This window comes from Euprymna scolopes, chromosome 4, assembly GCF_053919585.1.
Source record: "Euprymna scolopes isolate OS-2025 chromosome 4, ASM5391958v1, whole genome shotgun sequence".
Lineage (NCBI taxonomy): Eukaryota > Metazoa > Mollusca > Cephalopoda > Sepiida > Sepiolidae > Euprymna > Euprymna scolopes.
The window spans coordinates 59977763-59989219 of NC_136485.1; the positions used below are offsets into that span (position 1 = coordinate 59977763).

The window sequence follows — 11457 nt, forward strand, 5'->3', positions numbered from 1 at the left end:
TGTGGTACAATGTCACAGGGCGTGAGAAAAAAAATTAAGCGCCTCAAAGGATAAGTAGCTATGGACACATTCGTTGGCATTCCACGTTAAGGGCGTTTCAGGCGATTAACAATAAATTCACACACAAAAAATGATAAGAGGAAGATCCATTTTATGGTTGAACCAAAGCATGCTTCACCCCGTCATAAGTAAGTCATGTTGTCGCTACAGCAGCCTCTGGTCTACTATCTGATTGATTGCATCGTGTCTTATTCTTTTTATAACAGTCGAGGTTATATATACACACACACACACACACACACACACATGCTGTCTACCATTCCGCGATGCGATCCACGGTTGCGTTTATTTTGCATTTTATACAGCCTTTTTTTAAAATTATTTTTTATTACATTTTCACCCCAAACAAGGCACATTGCCAATTTAGTGTAGGGGGCTATTATCAGAGGCAACAACTACTGGGGTACTATGTTGGGATTTAGGCAGCAAGATGTCGGTTCACGTTACACTTGAACTTCTGCGTGTTAGTACAGTTGGGGAAGCAGTGGTCTGGAATGGAATTCCAGAGTTTAGCGGTTCTGGGGAAGAAACTACTGGAGTAGAAAGATCTTTTATATCTAGGGATCTCTACTATGTGGGGTGGGATTTAGCTGCCTGTTGCGTTTGTCGAGGGTGTCTACGTTGTGGAGGCACAAGTGTCTGCAGTTCACCAGAGCATTCACCATTAGAATACTTGTAGAACAGGCAGAGGGATGCAACATTACGTCGAGGGGACAGAGGTTGAAGCTTAGATGCCAGTTCAGGGCCTATCAGATTTGCGCCTCTCTTTTGAACCTTGTCTAGGAGCAAGATACTAGTAGCAGATGCACCAGCTCAAATGTGACAGCAATACTCCATACATGGGCGAATAGTGGCCTTATAGAGGTACAGGATACTTTCGGGTGTTAGTAGTTTTCTAGCACGGTAGAGAGAGCCTACCTTCTTCGCAGCGGCCCTGGCAATGCCTTCAATGTAATGGTTCCAACTCATGTTTCCTGTGAACGTTAGGCCAAACAGTTTGAAAGATGTACTCTCAGATAAAGAGTCACTGGCAATTACTATTGATGACAGAGAAGGTTTCTTGTAATTATTGAAGGAAACCAGTTTAGTCTTGGTAGCATTGAATGTGACCATCCATTTATGTCCCCATTCAACTACAGATTGGAGGTCATCCTCTAGTGTTTTTGCCATTTCTTTAGATATATGTTCATTTGTTTTCCTGTCATGCCTGTTATAGAGTGTGGTGTCATCAGCATATATACCCATCTCAGAGGCAATTTTGTCGGGGTGGTCATTAATGAATATTAGGAACAATAGAGGTCCAAGGACAGACCCCTAGGGTACTCCGGCATTTATATCATATTGTTTAGATGTACGATCGTCGAGAACAACCTTGGTTTTTCTCTTATCTAAAAGAAGGATTTAATTATGTTAAGTAATGCCGAACCCTTATCTAATAATAACACTAATCTTAAGCTAAAGAAAACAACATGAATAATTGTCGTGCCTTAATTTGCCGTGTCGTAATTAGCCGTACATAAACAGTAACAAAGCTTTCAAATGCTTTTATTTACACGGTTCTAAACTACTGAAATGCGTGTGTACATGCTGATGAAGTAATGGCGAAGTTGGATTGTTGGGTGTGCTTAAATTATGTTGATTCGTTCCTTGCGGAATGATTGAAATTAAAATAAAATACGAGATTAAATAAAATGAGAGGACATAAATCACCACGTGTGAAGTGATTGAATGTATTCGCGAAATGATAAGAAAATTTGCGCGCCAAACGTCTGGTGGAGGTAACAACAAAGCAATTAGCACAGATTACTAGATGCGCATATTTACGGATGCATATATGAATTTGTTAACACAAGCAATACTAGGAATATAAAACGGAGGACGTGCGTGCGCGAGTGAGAGAGAAAGAGAGAGAGGGAGAGAAGAAGAAGAAGAAGAAGAAGGAGGAGGAGAAAACGACAGAATATGCATGTGCGTAAATATATACAGAGATTGAACAAAATAATGGAAACATCTTGAAATTTTCAAAAAGATTATTACAATGAATACATTGTAGGACTCACTTACTCCTGGAAAGTGACGTACAATGGATTACATATAACGCTTTAATAGTTTCTAGAGGAATTCTCTACCCTTCTTCTCCGTCTTTAATTCTGTTAGTGACGAGGAAGGTGAGTATCGGCTTTTTACGTGTTTTATTTTATTAAAAATATACCACAAATGTTCAATAATATTTAAATCTGGAGATCATTGTGGCCATGGACTCTCCGTCGATTTTCGACGTATGAGACTCCGACAATTGACCAGAAGGTCTAGAACTCAGCGTGTCGACAATCACTTAGACGTATGTGGCACTTCAGTCCTGCTAGAGACTTGCAATGGCGACCGCAGTGGTGACAGACATATAAATGCGAAGATTTAGCACCACACTGCTCAGTACTATTTTTTGACTTGATTCTTACTTCTTTTAGTTTTTCGATGCAAAACGCCAAGAACTCCTTGATTTTTCTGTCACATATTTCTATCCACTTCCTTCTGTCTTGTGCAGTTAGCTCAATGTTGTTATATCCAATATTTAGAACCTGCAAATTAGACTTAATTTTTTCTTTGTAACGCAACCATGGTCGTCCCACGTTTCGACGGCCTCTGTCTAATTGGGCATACAGGAGTTTTATATATATATATATATATATATATATATATATATATATATATATATATATATATATATATATATATATATATGCTCCTATGAATTCGTTTTTCTTTTGTGTGTATCGATATTCATATTAAACACCCTCTTTTCTATTTATTTAATGTATTTATTTGCTTTCCCACCAAAGCAAATTAGGCACAAGGCCATTTTTTAATATGGGGGAAACCAGCTCGCCTAAAATAGGGTAAAAAGGGGGCACTCTGGTTGTGATCAAAAATAATAATTGTCCCAGTATAGAGGGTTTCCCATCCATTGACTGGTATAAATTACCTTAAGTGCAGCATCTGGTCTTTGCTAGTCATAGCTTGCAGTATCTGCCGGAACAGATGGTATTTATTTGCTCCCCCACCGAGCAAATTAGGCACAAGGCCGATTTTTAATGTGAGGAGTGAAGGGAGGGGGAAGGGAAAATGGGGACCAGCTCCCGAGATGTGGGAAATGGGAGCTTGTTAAAGGTCAGGCATGTGGGGTTGCCCCCACATCTGGTCTTTGCTAGTCATAGCTAGTCATAGCTTGCAGTATCTGCCGGAACAGATGGTATTTATTTGCTCCCCCACCGAGCAAATTAGGCACAAGGCCAATTTTTAATGTGAGGAGTGAAGGGAGGGGGAAGGGAAAAAGGGGACCAGCTCCCGAGAGGTGGGAAATGGGAGCTGTTTAAAGGTCAGGCATGTGGAGTTGCCCCCACATCCGGTCCTTGCTAGTCATAGCTAGTCATAGCTTGCAGTATCTGCCGGAACAGATGGTATTTATTTGCTCCCCCACCGAGCAAATTAGGCACAAGGCCGATTTTTAATGTGAGGAGTGAAGGGAGGGTGAAGGGAAAAAGGGGACCAGCTCCCGAGAGGTGGGAAATGGGAGCTGGTTAAAGGTCAGGCATGTGGGGTTGCCCCCACATCTTGTCTTTGCTAGTCATAGCTTGCAGTATCTGCCGGAACAGATACTACACTTTGAGATATTAAATCTTTTATTCATGTTAAAAAATACAGTAAAATTAACGGTGAACAAAAAACTTAGGCACATGGCCAACTCAAAAGGGGGGAATTTTGGGGGTCGTTGGTCATCCTTGTCACTCCAGAACTAAACAAAGTCAAAAGTTTCTCCCAGCTAGTATCTTCTTTCACCATAATACCGCATTCACCCTTTCATATTGGGGGACGTCCTAGTAACTCCCAATTTTTAAAACATTTTTTATTGACGAGTAAAAACAAAAAAGATAACAATAAAATGGTACAATAATTCATTTGTGTCAAGGGCGGGGGAAGAAAAAATAAAAAGGTGATTAGTAGGACCCTCCCAACCCCGTCTAGTTGATAGACTGCCCGTTCCACTAGGTTTGTAAAAGGAACCTCGCTTCTGCGGGTCAGTCTCTAGGTGGGGATGCCCTCTAGATGGGGGTGAATGGAGAAAAGAAAATTTTTGTGGGTAAGGGATGGAGGTTAGTTTGTATTTCTTTTTCTCCAAGATGGGTAAAATTTAGAGGAAGGGGTGAAAACAAAAATTGCAGATAAGAGGGAATGGGGATCTTGGAGGCTTCCTAATCGGGGAGGGATGGAACACACACTCAGCTAGCTGAGAGACTACTTGTTTAATTTAACTTTACAGAACTGCGCGTTCCACACCTAGGCGGGGAACACGTATTCAAATTTGGCTCCTCTTCGTACACACAGACTTGCCACATGTATCCATCTTCTGTCAAATGCCGCGCGATGCAGCCTTCTTCTATCACATCTGATCTTCACCCGTAGTTGGTGTTTAAAGAACGCGATCAGATCTTGATCAGAAAAAGACAACACCCCCCCGGCAACCTTGCAGACGCGACGTCCAAATCACCATTCTCGCCACGGCCAGGATCGTAACGTAGACCATTTGTCTTTCCCGGTCCCACGGCGGCCTCACGTTGTCCACAACATTGGATACAGTAATTGGGCGAGGATGCTCAGGATCGATGCGAGCCGTCACCCCACTGACATACGACCAGTACTGGCGGAGTTCGCGGCAATCGAAGAAAGCGTGATCCGTAGTTTCCACGGCCGTTGTCCCACAACGGGGACAATCAGGCGACTCCAGAAACCCAGAACTGCATTGTATGTTGTTGAGTGGAAGTGCATTTCGGGCCAATCGCCAGGTCAGAGAGAACTCCGAATTGTTCAGATGACTCGAACCTGGCGCCCAGCTCCACGCGGAGCGGATCTCACTCTGCTGCCACCCCAAACGCGCGCATAGCGGGTCGTCAGCGCCCCCCTTCACTAGATCCCTGTGGAGTTCCCCACGGGTAGCAGTCACAAGGTCACTGGACCTTGGTAGTCGTTTTAGCGCGGCTCGGCACTCTTTCATGTAGGCAGATTCTCCCCGCGGCCTGCGACGGCTCTCGATAGAAGGGTCGAGAACGAGGTCGGGGAAGGCGGCAGTAACCACGGGGTGCCACGGTTGATCATCCTGCATATAGTGGCTCAGGAAGGCCAGCCTCTCAGCATCTCGATGACACTTCAAGTCCGGCATTCCCAAGCCTCCCTCACACGGACGTTGAATACAGACCTGTCCGCTCACCCAGTATCTTCCTCTGTCCCAAAGGAGCGAGTACAAGAGTTCGACAAAAGCTTTTAGGTGTTGTGCAGGCAGGGGAAGTACGGCCAGTCGGTAAAGGATGAGAGGAAAGACGTAAGTGGCGCACGCCTCAGCTCTACCCTTTAAGGAAAGTTTCCTAGGAAGCCACGAATTGACTGCAGCCTCCACCTTTGACCGTACCTCCAACCAATTCTTGTCAAGCTGGAGACCCGGTCCGAACCACACGCTGAGGATCCGGACCGGGCCATCTGTCCAGCTGAAGGGCGCAGGGAGGTTTGCGTTGCCACTCCATGCGCCCAACCGCAGTCCTACCGACTTGTTGCGGTTTATCTTGGCCCCTGTAATTCTTTCGTACTGTGTGAGTGCCTCCGACACGACCTCAATGTCTCTGAAGCCCGACACGAAGATCGTGACATCATCGGCGAACGCGGATACCTTGGCAGCTGAGCCGCCAGGCAGAGCCATTCCGCGCAGGGCCGAATTTGCCTCCCCATGTCTCAGCTTGCGGAGAAGAGGCTCCAAAGCCAGGACATAAAGCAGGGGCGACAGCGGACAACCCTGACGAACCGACCGAGAGATAACAAAGGGTTTCGAGCGCTTTCCGTTCACTTGCACGACAGCCATGGGCTGTCGATACATTATGGAGATCCACTTGCAAAAGTCCGGTTTAAAACCGGCGGCCTCTAAGACAGATACCAGGAAACGATGGTCGACCCTATCGAAAGCTTTGGACTGATCTAAGTTTATCAGCGCGGCTTCCGTGTCGTCATCTATTCCCCCCTCTAGGATCATGCGGATCAGGTGCAAGTTGTTCTGAATCGATCTCCCCTTCACAGCGTAGTTCTGTTCCGGTTCAACCAACTCGTCGATAACAACCTGCAGCCGATTCGACAGGACCTTGGCCAAAATCTTCAACTCTGTGTTTAGCAGAGTTATGGGCCTGTAGTCGTCTAACTCTTCCCCTCCATGCCCGTCACCTTTCTTCAGCAATGTGATCACTCCCTTGGTCACCTGCCCTGGGATGGATCCCTGAGCAAACCAATGGTTGAACATATCCGTCAGAAGAGGCAGAAATATGGGCGACAGCCTCAAGTACAGTTCGTATGGCAGACCATCAAGTCCTGGCGATCTGTCACAGCTGACCTGCTTCAGCGCAGTAAAGACCTCCTGCTCCGTCACCCGGCCCTCACAACTAGCCGCTCTAGCCGCCTCGAGGCGGAGAGAGTCGGCCAAATAGTCGCTAAACTCAAGGACCGGAAGATCGGGCTGCTGCGTAAAACGCTCCTCGAAATGTTCTCGAAACCCCTCGCAGATCTCCTGAGTCGATTCCAGGGTGCGTCCATTCGGATGTTTGATTTTTGCAATGTATTTGTCCGAGCCACGCCTAGAAACCTCACGGCGCACGTCTGCATCAGAATTGACTGCCTCGTTGCCTATCTTTCTAAGCCTAGCTCTAACTACTTGGCCTTCGTAACGCTCGCTAGTCTCGCGTAGAAGGTCCTGCTTAGCTAGTTCCTGACTAACCCTATCACCCTCCCCCGTAGCCTGGGCTAGTTTCTGCTCTAGCTTCTTCTTCGTCTTGGCCTTATCTAGTGCGAGGCGCTGGGCATACTTGACGGAGAAGCTTCTGATCTTGGCTTTGAGACCTAACCACCACTTACTCCCGGTAACCGCCCCCACTAGTGCCTTTTTAATCAATTCTCTTAACTGATCTTGGAAGTCTTGTATCTCCAGAAGGGAGGTGTTTAACTTCCAGTACCCCGCTAACTTAGGCCTATTTCCTAGCTTCAGCCGGGCCATAACTAATTTATGGTCCGTCTGGCCTAGCCAAGTGAACGTGGGACAAGATAAGAAGTCTACTTCGCCTCTCCTAACTAACATCCTGTCCAAATAAGTATTTGGATAGGAGGAAACACTATTGGTCCACGTCCACATCTCCCGCCCTGAATGCTCGAACCGAAACCTGTCGACCAGACTGCATCTAGCCATCAGATCAGCCAGACTGGACTCGCACCTCTCCGATCCTCTAGCTCCGCCTCCTACCTTATCTATGTCGGGGTCTAAGATGGAATTCCAATCCCCCATTAGCACTACCCGCTTCCGACAATCTACAAACGCGTCAAGCTGACTGAAGAATGAGACCCTCTCACGAGCGGTGCTGGGCGCATGAACCGCAATCACCCGAAACACAGAATCTTTTACGGCAACATCGGCCACAACCAGCCTACCCACCGCATCTCTATGGACAACGTCGACCGTCGCCGACAGGGTACGTTTAACCAGCACGGAAACTCCCTTCCCCCGCGGGCTGCCATATGCTGAGAAAACCTCAAAGTCTCGGGCCAGCACCTGACAGTCCACAGAGGAAACGAAATGCGTCTCCTGAATCGCAGCCACATCCACTCCCAGGGACAAGAGGTCGTGCCGGAGGCGAGCCGCCCGGCCCGGTGATCTCAAGCCCCTCGCATTCAAACTAGCCAAATTCAAAGCCATGGTACCTACCTTAGGGTGTGTCACACTCAGCTCCGAAGTCAGCTGGGGAGAGGACGCCGACGTTATGTGCCATGCTCAAGGTGGTCAAGTTTTTCATATCCTGACTTTCTCTCGCAATGCCGCCGACGTCCAAAGGATAAATTAATTTTATGGCCCTGTAGAGTGACGGATGGACCAACACGGGGACCCTTCCCTTGCATTGTTTTGACAGTTCATCAAGAGAAGGGTCATTTTTTTTCACCAGTTCAATTCCCGGAAACGCCCCTTCAGCGGCCTGCAGCCTTGTCCACAAGTTGGTCTTGCAGGCCTCTGGAGTTCTGACAAAAGTTATTAGGAGTGGGGCGTCCGGGAAATTTGAGGGGATATTTACATCTTTCCCCTCTATCTGTTTGTAATCGAGCAGAGGTTTTAAGTTTTTCCTCTGCCGATGGGAAATGTCTGTGGCCACAGATAGAGGGTCTACATTACATAGTTCCTTAGGGGCAAGGACCTTTGGTCTGCAAGAGGCAGATAGTCTCTCCTCTCCCTCGGTTCATTCTTTTCATTTTCTTTTTGGGGTAGTGGCTCAGTTTGCCTTGGTGTGGGGACGGGTGTTTGTGTGGTGCCTGGTGTTGGTGTTGGTGTGGTGTCTGGTGTTGGTGCGGTGTTTGGTGTTGGTGCGGTGTCTGGTGTTGTTGTTGGTGTTGGTGCGGTGTCTGGTGTTGGTGTGGTGTCTCGTGTTGGTGTGGTGTCTGGTGTTGGTGCGATGTCTGGTGTTGGTGCAGTGTGTGGTTTGGGGGTGGAAGTGGATTTTGTTGTTAGGGGTGGTGTATGTTCACAGGGAGTGGGGCCACCTTTTCTTCCTCTTTTCTTCTTTTGTTTTTCTTTTTCATTCTTTCGAATGAACTGGGGAGAGGTGAGGTTGAGTTCCTCTCCCTCTCACTTGCGGATTCATCCTCAGAGGAGCAGTCTTTTCTCCGCTTGATCCCCGTCTCGATTGGTGTGGGGACCGTTGGTTGTGTCTGCTCCTCTATTTGCTGCTGCAGCTGTTTTTGTTGTTGCTGCTCTCGCTGGTGTCGTTGCTGCTGCTGCTTCTGCTGCACTTGCTGATTTTGCTGCTGCAGTAGTTGTTGCTGCAGTTGTTTCCGCGGCATTGGCTGTGGTGGCTGTTGTTGTTGCTGCATTTGCAGAGGCTCCTGCCTCGATTTTAGGGCTGGTGGTGGGACGGTGGCAGAAGGGATTATGTGTTTCCGCTTTTGTCTCACTACCGTGCTCCATTCTTCCCCCTTGGCCTCCTGGGTGGTTTGGGTTTTCCTTGGAGCTGGGGTTGGTGCTGCAGTTGCAGGGGTTGTTGCCGCCTGTTTTGGTGCGGGCGTTGTCTCAGGCGTTGTGACCGCCTTTTGGGTTGTTGGATTAGGGGTTACCCTTTGGGGGCAACTCCTAGCCATGTGGCCCTGCTTTTGGCAGAACCAACAGTGTGGACGACGGCCCTCCACCACTACCGTTATGCTGGCGTCTTTGTATGTCAGCAGCGGTGGTATTGCTTGAAAACCTTCCCTCTTCAGCCTCATTGCTATTGTGTATCAGCCCAGGTGAGTCCCAGTTTTTGACCGTACTGGGGTCACCTGTTCTACCTCACCGTACTGGCTGAAGAGGCATCCTAATACTTCCGCAGGTATTTGGGTTGGCACATTAAATACCTGCACCCGAGTCCTTCTCTTGCCCTGGTATTCAGGTGTTAGTTTGACTCTCCCATGCTTTATTTCTTGGAGGGAGAGTCTCTCCGCATCATCCTTGGTGGGTAGGAGGATGTCCCACACAGCGAAGCTCCTCTGGTACAGGTATAGTACTGGGATGTTAAGTTTGTGGAGAAGCCCCGCCATGTCTTCCTTCTTCATTCCTAGGAGGCGGTTTTCCGGTATATCGGAAATGGCAAAGGACAGGACTCTGCCCTCAATCGCCTCCCAGGCACCCGGTATGGGTTTTATATCTGCCCCCTCTATGTATTGTCTGTACTTTGTCAGGTACAGGTCTCTATACTCTTGAGGGGACAGTTGTTTTTCTACGGTCTTCCCCCACGCAGACCCTCTTGTTGGTGTTGGTATGGGATCTTTAGTGGGGTTAGATCGTTTTTGGTCTTTTATGGAGGTCGCCCCTGCCTGTTTATTGGCGACGCTTCCTGCCTCCCCAGATGTCTTGGTTAGTCCTTTTGTGGGAATGTCACCTTTTTGGGCGGTGGCTCCCTTTTTAGTGTCTTTTTCGGGAGCAGCTTCCCGTTTTGGGGAGTCGGCCTCTTGGGGAGCATGATCCTTTTTGTTTACTTTGAGGCCATCTGCCCCTTCCTCGTTTGTGAGGTCCAGGCGGTATGCCCCCTCATTTTCTTGATCTACTCCCCTTTTGGGAGAGCAGCCCTCCTGGGGAGCGCTGTCCCCTTTATTGTCCTTTTGGTCCGGCACCTCCTCCTTTTTGTGGTTGGAGTGAGATGCTACGACCGATTTTGGTTTTGCTTCCCTTTGGGGGGAGTCGCCCTCGGGGGGAGCTGTTGTTAAATTTTCCCCCTCCTGGGGAGCGTCCAATGGTGTCATACCCGGGCGGTACGCCCCATCAGCAGTTGTTTTTTCTCCTGTTGGGGATTCGTCCTCTTGGGGAGCAGTAGCCCCCTGGCTGGGGGTATCCATATTGGTGGGCCCCTGGCTGAGGGTATCCATATTGGTGGCCCCCGGGCTGGGGGTGTCCGTTTTGGGTCCCTCTTTTAAAAAATTCACCGAAAAAAGTGACGTGGAATCAGCGTCCAAAGTGGGGAGCCGACTTTGGCGCCAAAAAGAGGTGGCGTCAAAAGGCGGCAAGAGGGGAGATAGAACTGAGAGAGGGAGTGGGCAGTTAGTGGAGGGAAGAGAGAAGGTGTTTCCGACCCTCCCTCGCGGGAAGGTCGTAAATTATCAGCTCGGATCCCCCCCCCGTGGGGGAGGGGGGAGAGCAGAGAAAGACAGACAAAGTGGGGGTGCGGACAGAACGCGACCCAAAAAGCTTGTCAGGTGTTCCGGGCACGAGAATGTGTCGCCAGAACAGCACTGCCTCGCACGATGTAGGTATCAGAACAGATGGTATTTATTTGCTCCCCCACTGAGCAAATTAGGCACAAGGCCGTTTTTAATGTGAGGTAAAAACCAGCTCCCCTAAAAGGGGTCACTCTGGTTACCAAAAATAATAATTGTCCCAGTATAGAGGGTTTCCCCTCCATTGACTGGTACAAATTATCTTAAGTGCAGTATCTGCCGGAACAGATACTACACTTTGATCTTGGCCAAAAGGCCAAGAAGTATTTATTTGCTCCCCCATTGAGCAAATTAGGCAAAAAGCCGATTTTTAATGTGAGGGGTGAAGGGGAAATGGGGATCAGCTCCCCGGGGAGTAGGGGAGCTGGATAGTGACAATTGGTATAAAGGGTTGCCTCTACATTGACCAAGGTCTTATATGTGGGGTTGGTATTTATTTGCTCCCCCACCGAGCAAATTAGGCTCAAGGCCGATTTTTAATGTGAGGAGTGAAGGGGAAACGGGGACCAACTATAAGGGAATTAATTTAAACATTCATTTTAATTAATTCCCTATTAGTTTTCCCCGGTTTTCTTATGGGATAATCAT

General features: G+C 48.1%; 1 pseudogene; it reads right to left on the reverse strand.

Moving 5' to 3' along the window:
• Positions 1-10992: 10992 nt before the first annotated feature.
• On the reverse strand, positions 10993-11137 carry LOC145274051 (U2 spliceosomal RNA; annotated as a pseudogene).
• Between the last annotated feature and the right edge of the window lie 320 nt (positions 11138-11457).